Source organism: Simochromis diagramma, unplaced genomic scaffold (genome assembly GCF_900408965.1).
Source record: "Simochromis diagramma unplaced genomic scaffold, fSimDia1.1 OVJJ01000574.1, whole genome shotgun sequence".
Taxonomy (NCBI): Eukaryota; Metazoa; Chordata; class Actinopteri; order Cichliformes; family Cichlidae; genus Simochromis; species Simochromis diagramma.
The window spans coordinates 42,433-51,305 of record NW_024387392.1 but is presented as its reverse complement, the minus strand read 5'-3'; the positions used below and the strand labels follow the sequence as shown (position 1 = coordinate 51,305).

Here is an 8,873-nt window from a genome sequence, read left to right as displayed (position 1 = left end):
GGACCAGACAACGTGAACTAAAGCGTCTTTTTTTGTGTATTCGTCATGCAGCTCGAATGTGGTCGTGTAACGTGTTGAATAGCCGTCGTTATCCCTCTGCTGTGTCAGTAGGATTGTACTGTACAGCATCTCATTGATATGTGAGGAATGCTAATGTAACACGATAACAGACTTACATCATTAAAACATAAAGGGCAGGAGATATTTAGATATTTTTATATTTATATTACATTTTATAGCTGACGGATATTACTAAATAGATAGAATTTACTAAATAGCTGGATGAAGATGAAAAATATGTCTATAATAACAAATGACCATGAGAGCCAGTAGAATTAATTCAACTGGACACTCGAAACACGTCCTTAAATGCTCTTTAAGTGGCAGAACAGACGAACAAACAGTTAATCGCTTACTTGAGATGAAATCTGCTCAGCTACTTTGAAAACAGCTTCTAACTGGTTCCTCCTTTAACAGGATGACTGCTCAGGGGTAAGGCCATCATGCAGTCCAGCAACCTTTATGGTTCTGCTTTGATTCACCAGGAACTATTAGGGAAACCTTCCAGCGCCTCCTGTGAAAGACACAGGCATAAACACATACATTTATTAACATGTTCCACAGTCTTCCAGTTTGATTTTCTCATCCTGTGGACAACAACGTACATGGATGCAGGTTTATTGTTAACTTTTGTAAAGTTTATTTAGTGAACATATCCAGCTGCAGCTCCACTGTGATCCTGAACTGGATAAGCACTTAAGAAAATGTGTCAATAAATGGACAAACATCAACTTACTATATTTATCCAAACAGACGGGACCAATAATGCTTCACTGAGTTAGAGACTTTAATGTCTCTTCTATGTAAGAATGTCTCGTGCTGATAGACCTGCAAACTTGACAACAAAGGTTTTTCAGACTACATGTAGCTGTCCTCTATGTCAGCTCACACATTTACATTCATGTCACACTTATTTCTGCATTTTATAATTATTACTTACATTTTAATTGGATACCTTGAGTTTGTAAATGATCAGATTACATAATTGGAATACAATGTATCCAGTTCAGGGTCGCGGGAGGATGAAGCCTATCCCAGCTGATACAGGACAAAGGCAGGCTGCCAGTTTATTGCAGGGCTAACACAATATGTGTAACAGAAAATCCACTTAAATATTTGATATTTCTTATAATAATCATAATTATGACCATTATTTAAAGGTTTCTTTATAAATACATTTTGATTTTTTATAGCCTCTAAAATATAAACCTGAGCTGTTTCAGATTCTGACCTCTGACCTCACTGCAGCTCCCTCTTGGAAGTACGTCTGCTTCTTGTCTACCCCCAGTGTTGACCGCCTGCCCTTGATATCACGTACTGTACCTGAGGAACAAAAAAGGACAAACACTTGCCTTCATTTAAGAAGTACATTCATACAGAGGTAATCTATGGAAACACACTAGTTCACCCTTTGGGAGAAATCAGTTCCTGTGAAACATTTCTGTATATGAACATCATGTGGAGAATGAATGAAATGAGTTCTTCCGGTGACTCAGCAGTCCCACACTGACAAATGAAATCTAGTTAAACTATTAAGAATATTTGCTCTTCTGAAATCTGTGTTAAACAACAACAAACATAAATTAGTAACAAAAATACAGCTGAGTAGAGGCTTTACAAACCACCAGCAGCCATAATGCTAAATTTTAATCTTCAAATGTTTCTGAGCCGTCTTCAACCTGCTTTTAACACATTAAAGTCCCACAGTCAATGCAGCCTGACTCAATCCTAGATGTTCAGCACACAGAGACACAGAGGTACCGTTTAAAGTTTAGTGTTAACCTGAGTCACTGATCATTTGCAGTATTACAGAGTCTGGCAGTCTTTGCATGATGTCCACGTCACTGTATGTTTCTAGCTGACTCTCAGGTGTGACAGGTGTGCCAGCAGGAAAGAGTAATAATAACCTGCATCCTGAGGTTTGTCATGCAGGATTAAAGGAGCCAGGCTTTGTTCACACAGCTGGGATTGTATTTTACACTGACCCTGGGTCAGTATAAGTATCATACAGTTTAAATGAAGCACTGAAACTTGCACATATTTATTACAGATGCACTGAAGCTAATATTTCTGTGCTAACATCGTTTAAACAGTAACAGCTTTACTCCAATATAAGCTAACGTTTACACCGTAACTTTAAGCTAGCACCATAAAGACGGTAAAACACGTAATAACATCTACAAATGCATCTTAAAGCTGTTATATTAGCACTCGGTGTATTACTAACATAACCACATTAACATTACTGACACTCGCTGACTTTTAATGGTCATTCGATAAATGCTGTCCGTTTAAATGGTCTTACCTGTACACACTGCATATCCACCGGATTGCAGCCAGAGTGGATTCTGGAGTCTTCCACGCTCCTGTTAGTGATCCTCCATCTGGATGGATGAGAACAACCTTCTGAACAATCTAGCAGGAGATGGCCCATATCTATGGGACTGATTTGTGCTAATAACGCCCATTGTATGGACTGATAACAGCCGAAGCGGGTGAATAAAGTCACCCAGTAGCTAGCTGTGCCATTACCCAGCATACATCACTCCCTCCATAAATGCAATAAACCATACAAAAGTATTGTTCTACCTGTTTTTCAGGTAGTTGTTTACATTATATAATTTATTGTGTTCTGTATACGTCACTACAATGTGATTTGGAAAATGTCTAAATATACGGACAAAAGGCACTTCCGCGGCAATCTCTTCAATCGGAGGACCCTTCACGTCAATTCCCGACACGAGAGGGGTACTGTCACTACCCGATCCGTACCGGAAACCCGATCGGTACCCCGCATGCGCAAATCTTACGTCACTTCCTCTCTTTGCGACATTCAATATATTTGAATGATGCGGTTAGCGCCCAGTTAGCTCCTAGCATTTCTCAACAGCTCTGCCTTCCTTTCGACTGCCCGGGACATTTAAACAATGGATAATCCGTATACAAAGAAATTCATGCTTTTCTCCTCAACAGAGAGCGTCCCCCGATTGAGCAACAGCGCCGTAAAATAAGAAGAATGGCGCCTAATTACAGAGTTAATAATGCAGACTTTGTAATATCTCACGTGTAGATTCATCAGCCAGATGAAGTGTTTACTGACAATTGACAGTGATAGCGGACATTATCATCACTATTCCAACAATCCTCTCCTCACAGACAAGCATAAACACACTCGACTATCGCTAAATCAGATTTAACACACGTTTGTAATGACGATAATTCAGTTTATAATAGGGTTTATTCGCTCGGTCAGCACGTGGCGGTATCCTCGTACACTGGGGAGTAAACTGCCATTAAACGAACAGAAGAAGAAGAAAACATCTGCACATGCGCGGTACGGATCGGGTAGACCCGATTTGTACGGTCAGACTTTACACATGCGCAGTAAGGATCGGAGAGTCCTGATCCGTAACTTTCTTTTCATTTTTCGTTTTTGTCTACATTGTACTGAAATGCTTCATTATTGCAAACATTTTAAGATATACTTGTTATTCTTAACATTTTAACAGATACTCTGACCCATAACTATCGTAAAACGCTACGACCGGAAGTAGAAACCTTTCGCGCATGCGGGGTACCGATCGGGTTTCCGGTACGGATCGGGTAGTGACAGGTACCCTGCGCGTCCATAAGTGAAGCAGAGGGAGCCTGACCATGCGTCACACGTTTGATGAGTTGGGAGTGAGAACGTGTTGGCCACACCCACTTTAACCTCTGACTACTTTTCAGAGTCCTTTTCACTTTGACTTCATTTCTACTTAACTACAGATGAACTACAGAAGTGTCTGATTATCAGTAATAATCTATAATTTACTGAATAATATGTAGAATATAAAGCAGAAGCTGTGGGATGACTTACTGTAGTCAGTTCAGGAGAATCCTCAGAGTTTCTGCTCCTCATCATGATGGAAACATGAAAACATGTTGATGCTCTTTGAGCTGGAATCAGTCCAAAGCAGCCGTGAGTGTGAACCAACAGACATCATTATAATAACTCTGACATGAATCCTGATAGAAATCCTGCTCACTGACCTCTCTAACTGTAACTCTGTCACTGACACATCTGCCAACCTCTGTTCCTGTAACAGCTCAGAAGAGGAGTTCAGCACTTTCTCTCAGATTATTATCAGAAAAGTTAATATGACCCTAAATGTGGCGCAGCAATAAACAGATTCCAAACAACAAACTCACAGACTATGAGACCTGCTCACAGATGTCTATGAGGTGTGTGTGAAACACATTTTCAGCTTTTTAATATTCTGAATAATTTAGCGCCCAGCTATCTTTCTGAACTACTCCACTCATACAATCCCAACAGAGCACTTAGATCGTCCAATCACAGGCTCCTAGCACAACCTAGGACTCGAATGAAGTCGAGAGGTGACCGGGCCTTTGCATCTGTGGCACCTAGACTCTGGAATAACCTCCCTGTTCATATTCGTACTGCCGAGTCTATCCAGTCTTTTAAATCACGTCTTAAAACTTATTTTTTTACTTTGGCTTTTGATTCTGTCTACTTGGCTGGTCTAGCTTGTTGTGTTGTTACCTATTGTTTGTTGTCCTCTTTTATTGTTTGTTTTAACTGTCTCATGCTTTTACTGACTGTGAAGCACTATGGTCAACACTGTTGTTTTAATATGTGCTATATAAATAAATTTTGATTTGATTTGATTTTATGGACACATTTCATAAATCTGCATATTTTTCCCTGTTCAGCAGTGTAAGAATCTAAATTGTTGTCTGAAGGCCAAAAGATGCCAAACAGATTTAGGTTCCCAAGTTGACCATTACAGTATAACACTTCGTCAATTGTTCGTCTGTCCTGCTCACATCTCCAATTGTTGTACACGTTGTCATTAACGTGGCTTCACTCCACATCAGTCACGCCGCTTTGCTCGCTAAAACACATAAGGACGCTGTCATAGCCTGTCAACAACGTTGATTGGCTGCGTATACACGAATGTGAATCACATTAATGGCTGGACTATGGGATAAGGTGGCATCGTTCTAATCCCATGCAGGAGCAGCCAGTCACTCACTGACTAACACTGCAAAACAGAATTTGTTAAAGTTTTAATTTTAATTTCAATTCAGGTTAGATTTTTTTTTGTGCGCTACGCAGATTTTCTGTGAGCAGAGACCGTGCCAACAGTGCGCAATTGCGCACGTGCGCAGCTTGGAGGGAACATTGCTGGGTGATACCAGCTGTTTTAGCCAACTTGCTTTGCATTTTAAGATAAAACCTCTTTTCACTGAAATTCTGGTGTTCGTCTCCTTATTTATGTTGCAGCTTTTGAGCCGGGTGGTAACATAAGGGAGAAAGTTAACAGAAGGAGAAGGCAAGAGAAAAAAATAACACAGTAGGCAAACCACAGCAACTACCAACATATGCATAAATAACAGTAAATAATAAATAATAATAAGTGCTCACCGGGCAGCCAAGCAGCCACCAGGAGTGAACCCAACCAGATGGCTGGAGTCCTTCTCCCAGCCTCCAGCCCCAGAATGGGGAACGCTGGTGTGTCAAAACCCCATTCCTCACTCTGCTCGCTCATAAATCTTAACATAACAAAGCAGAAATAAAACTAATGAAAGACGAGCAGCGGAAAATGGTCTACAGGGAGAGAGCATGCAGCGCTGCAGCACTTCCTGGAAATCACATGACTGTAATGAAAGTACAGGGCAGTAACTGAGTACACTTCCTCTTTGTGATGGAGGTGATTTTTTTTCTTTATATTGTGTCAGATAAAGTCTGACAGCTTTTCTTCAATTCATTTCATTTGATTTGATGATGAGATGAGATGAGATAGCCTTTATTTGTCAGTTGCAGGTCTTTTGCCCACAACCGAGATGACAGACCTTGCCGACCGTACATACAATACACAAACATCACATTGGGGAGACAGATCAGGCTAGGTAACGAGGAAAAAAACATTGAAATGTGTAACACAAAAGGGTAATACAGGAATGCACAGATATCAACACACCATAGCACAATAAACACAGACAGCAACATGGGAAAGAGTTCCAGTGTGTACATCTGATCTGGGACCGCTGCAATGTTCGACTGCGCCTCCAACTGACCCGATGGCCACATCAGAGGGGAGGTAAGCGTTGGAGGTGGCGTTGGATCCGGGGTAGGGAGGGTGATGCGTCAGTGAGTGCTTATCAGTATCAGTATATGTATGTGTGTGCGTGTCCATAGTTCAGCTGAGACAGTGTCCTTCGCCCTGCCAGGCTAAGTAAACGGTCTTCCAGCCAACCCAGGTGGCCTTGCAAGGAATGGGAAGGAACAGACTAAACACAGTCGTTATCAGGGTGTTTTTGTTCAGCTCCAGCCTTGAGCCCACGGCTGGCGCCGAAGGGGTAGCCAGATTATGATAGTAATTTTTCTTTTGCAACAACTCATGAGAATTTTTCTTTTGCAACAACTCATGAGAATTTGACAGCTGTTCTTTGAAACAGACTGAGAGAGTGTTCCAGGGAAAGTAATACAAAAAAAACACGAGACTAGACAAGGATATAAGCAGGGAAGATAAGGGAGAGGAGAAAAAGTGCGTCCGCCTCCTCCGAGAGCCAAAAGAAGTTTGTTCATTTGTTTTCACAGATGAAACCAGTCAACAGTAAATCAGATGTTAACTCCACATAACCTTCATCTGTAAGCAGTAACCGCTTCCTGTTGTGTGTGTGTACTTGTGAAGCAGCACTGGATCAATGCATATAACTGATGTGCGCATGTCCAACAGAAGAAGGTCGTCATCGTCTGTCCTGTTCCTTATTCTGTCATTATTGCTCCCAGAAATGTGTTATTATTTCAAACATGTGAAGCTGAACTCTGACACATAACATCAAACAGCTCAGCAACCAGTCACACATTCAAATGTAACGCAGCTCTTTGAGTGTTTGAACCTGCTGTTGTGTTGCTTTTGTGTGCTGGTGTCACTGATGGCTGCTGCTGCCGTGACAACAAACACACAACCACTGGCATGTTGTCTCTCTGTGTGTTAGCAGTGTAGACCTTTGTTGTTAGGGCCAAAGGTCAAAGTTGACTTTCAAAATTAATGTAAAGAAACCATGTGGAGTTTAATATCTGATATGAAAGGACACAAAGAGAGCTGAACAACACACAGTTTATTTTTTCTATACGATGTCACAATGACGCTATAAAGTGTCACAAAATCACACACTGCATGAAAACATCTTAAAATCTGAAGTTTTACAGGTTATAGAAGCCAAAGATTTCCAGTTCTGCTCCAATCATGTGAGTAAATATAATAAATACAAAGGTCAAGGTCACACGAATGAGGACAAAGCTTTCGTTTCCATCTCCAAACATTAAAACAATATATTAGTCATTGGAGGACATGAACACTTTCTTTGTTTGAGCTTTTCAAAATATTATTTTTTCAGTGCAACATTATGTGACTTCACACTGACACAAAGATGAATATACTGCACTAGATTTACATATTAACACTGCTGACATCAGCACGTGATCTATAAAACCTGATGATGTCATCAGGCTGACATCAGCATGATGTCGCAAACACATGATAAAACATGTTTTAGTAGAGCCCTCTTGTTCTCTCCTGTAGTCTGAGTGTAGCCATTACAACAGTGAGACAGCACTGCCACCATGAGGTCAAACTGGAGCATTGCAGGTAATAGGGAAAAGGAAAACACACAAACCTCTATTTCTGATGTGTTTGACTGGAGGTTGTTGATGATTTCACAACATTGTATGTGATGACACTGGTGATGTCATCTTCTCCATCTGCTGAAATGAGTTGAAGTAAACACTTTTATGATTTAGGAATCTAAATAGACCAAATTATGACCACAGAATGGAAACAAAATACCACAATGAATAAGACTGAATATGTAAAAACCTTCAAGTTTCCTGTAAACACATAGTCTCACCAGCAGAACCAGTAACACCAGTAGAACCACAACATAGACTGACCCAATGGGCAACAGCACAGAGAGAAGAACAATGGTGTGTTTGTCTAAAATAAAGCAAAACAGTCATTAAGTTGTCGTCACATTGTGAATGTTGAAACCTGCGGAAACACAGACAGGTGAGTGTGTCACCTGTGACAGTGATCCAGCTGTTAGTGAGGGGAGGGGCTGTGTGTCTGTGAAGTTGTGTAATGGTAAATGGCCTGTATTTATATAGCGCTTTACTAGTCCCTAAGGACCCCAAAGCGCTTTACATATCCAGTCATCCACCCATTCACACACTGTCTCAACTGTAGGAGCCAAACATGACATGATGGTATCCATATTGTTGAAAATGACGATCTGATTATATATTAATTTTAATATTGATTTCTTTAAGAACCAGTGTGAGTCTGTTTCTATTTTCAGTGACTAACAGAAAGCATGAGTTTAAGCCTGAGTGTAAATGTGATCAGATGAAGTGTGAGGTTGTGAGAAAGTCTCTGACTGCATTCATAGACGTGTCCTTTCAGCTGCTCGCTCTGATCCAACCTTTGGTCTCTAAGAAGAGGCTTCAGTAGATGTTTGCTACGTTGGACTGTAGGACCATCAGAAATGTGTGCAGTAACAAAACAGGCAGCACTGAAAGCAGCTCTAAGTGTTTGTGTTGTTCAATGATTTGTGCACAACAACAACAATGGGACCTCTCTCATCCATCAGTCATCATGTGGACATTTTTCTGACACACTTTGAAGCTGATGGACGTTTTGTGTCTGCACTAAGTACGTTTTCAGCAGCTATGGCACCGGCAGGATTCACTTTCACAGACTCACAACCACCAGCTTCACCCCTCCCCTCCCCCTCCAGCTGTAGGC

General features: G+C 41.0%; 2 long non-coding RNA genes across 3 annotated transcripts; both read right to left on the bottom strand.

Moving 5' to 3' along the window:
* Positions 1-419: 419 nt before the first annotated feature.
* LOC120720276 lies at positions 420-2,418 on the bottom strand. Of its 2 annotated transcripts, XR_005692858.1 has the most exons (3): positions 2,366-2,418; positions 1,292-1,383; positions 420-574 (listed from the first exon to the last, which is right to left on the bottom strand). It is a non-coding gene; the product is annotated as an uncharacterized LOC120720276 (long non-coding RNA). The 2 variants fall into 2 exon arrangements; XR_005692857.1 differs by lacking the exon at positions 2,366-2,418 and having other exon boundaries at positions 1,292-1,723.
* A 2,752-nt stretch (positions 2,419-5,170) lies between these two features.
* On the bottom strand, positions 5,171-8,133 carry LOC120720278. Its single transcript, XR_005692859.1, has 3 exons — positions 7,950-8,133; positions 7,750-7,837; positions 5,171-5,619 (listed from the first exon to the last, which is right to left on the bottom strand). It is a non-coding gene; the product is annotated as an uncharacterized LOC120720278 (long non-coding RNA).
* Positions 8,134-8,873: the final 740 nt, after the last annotated feature.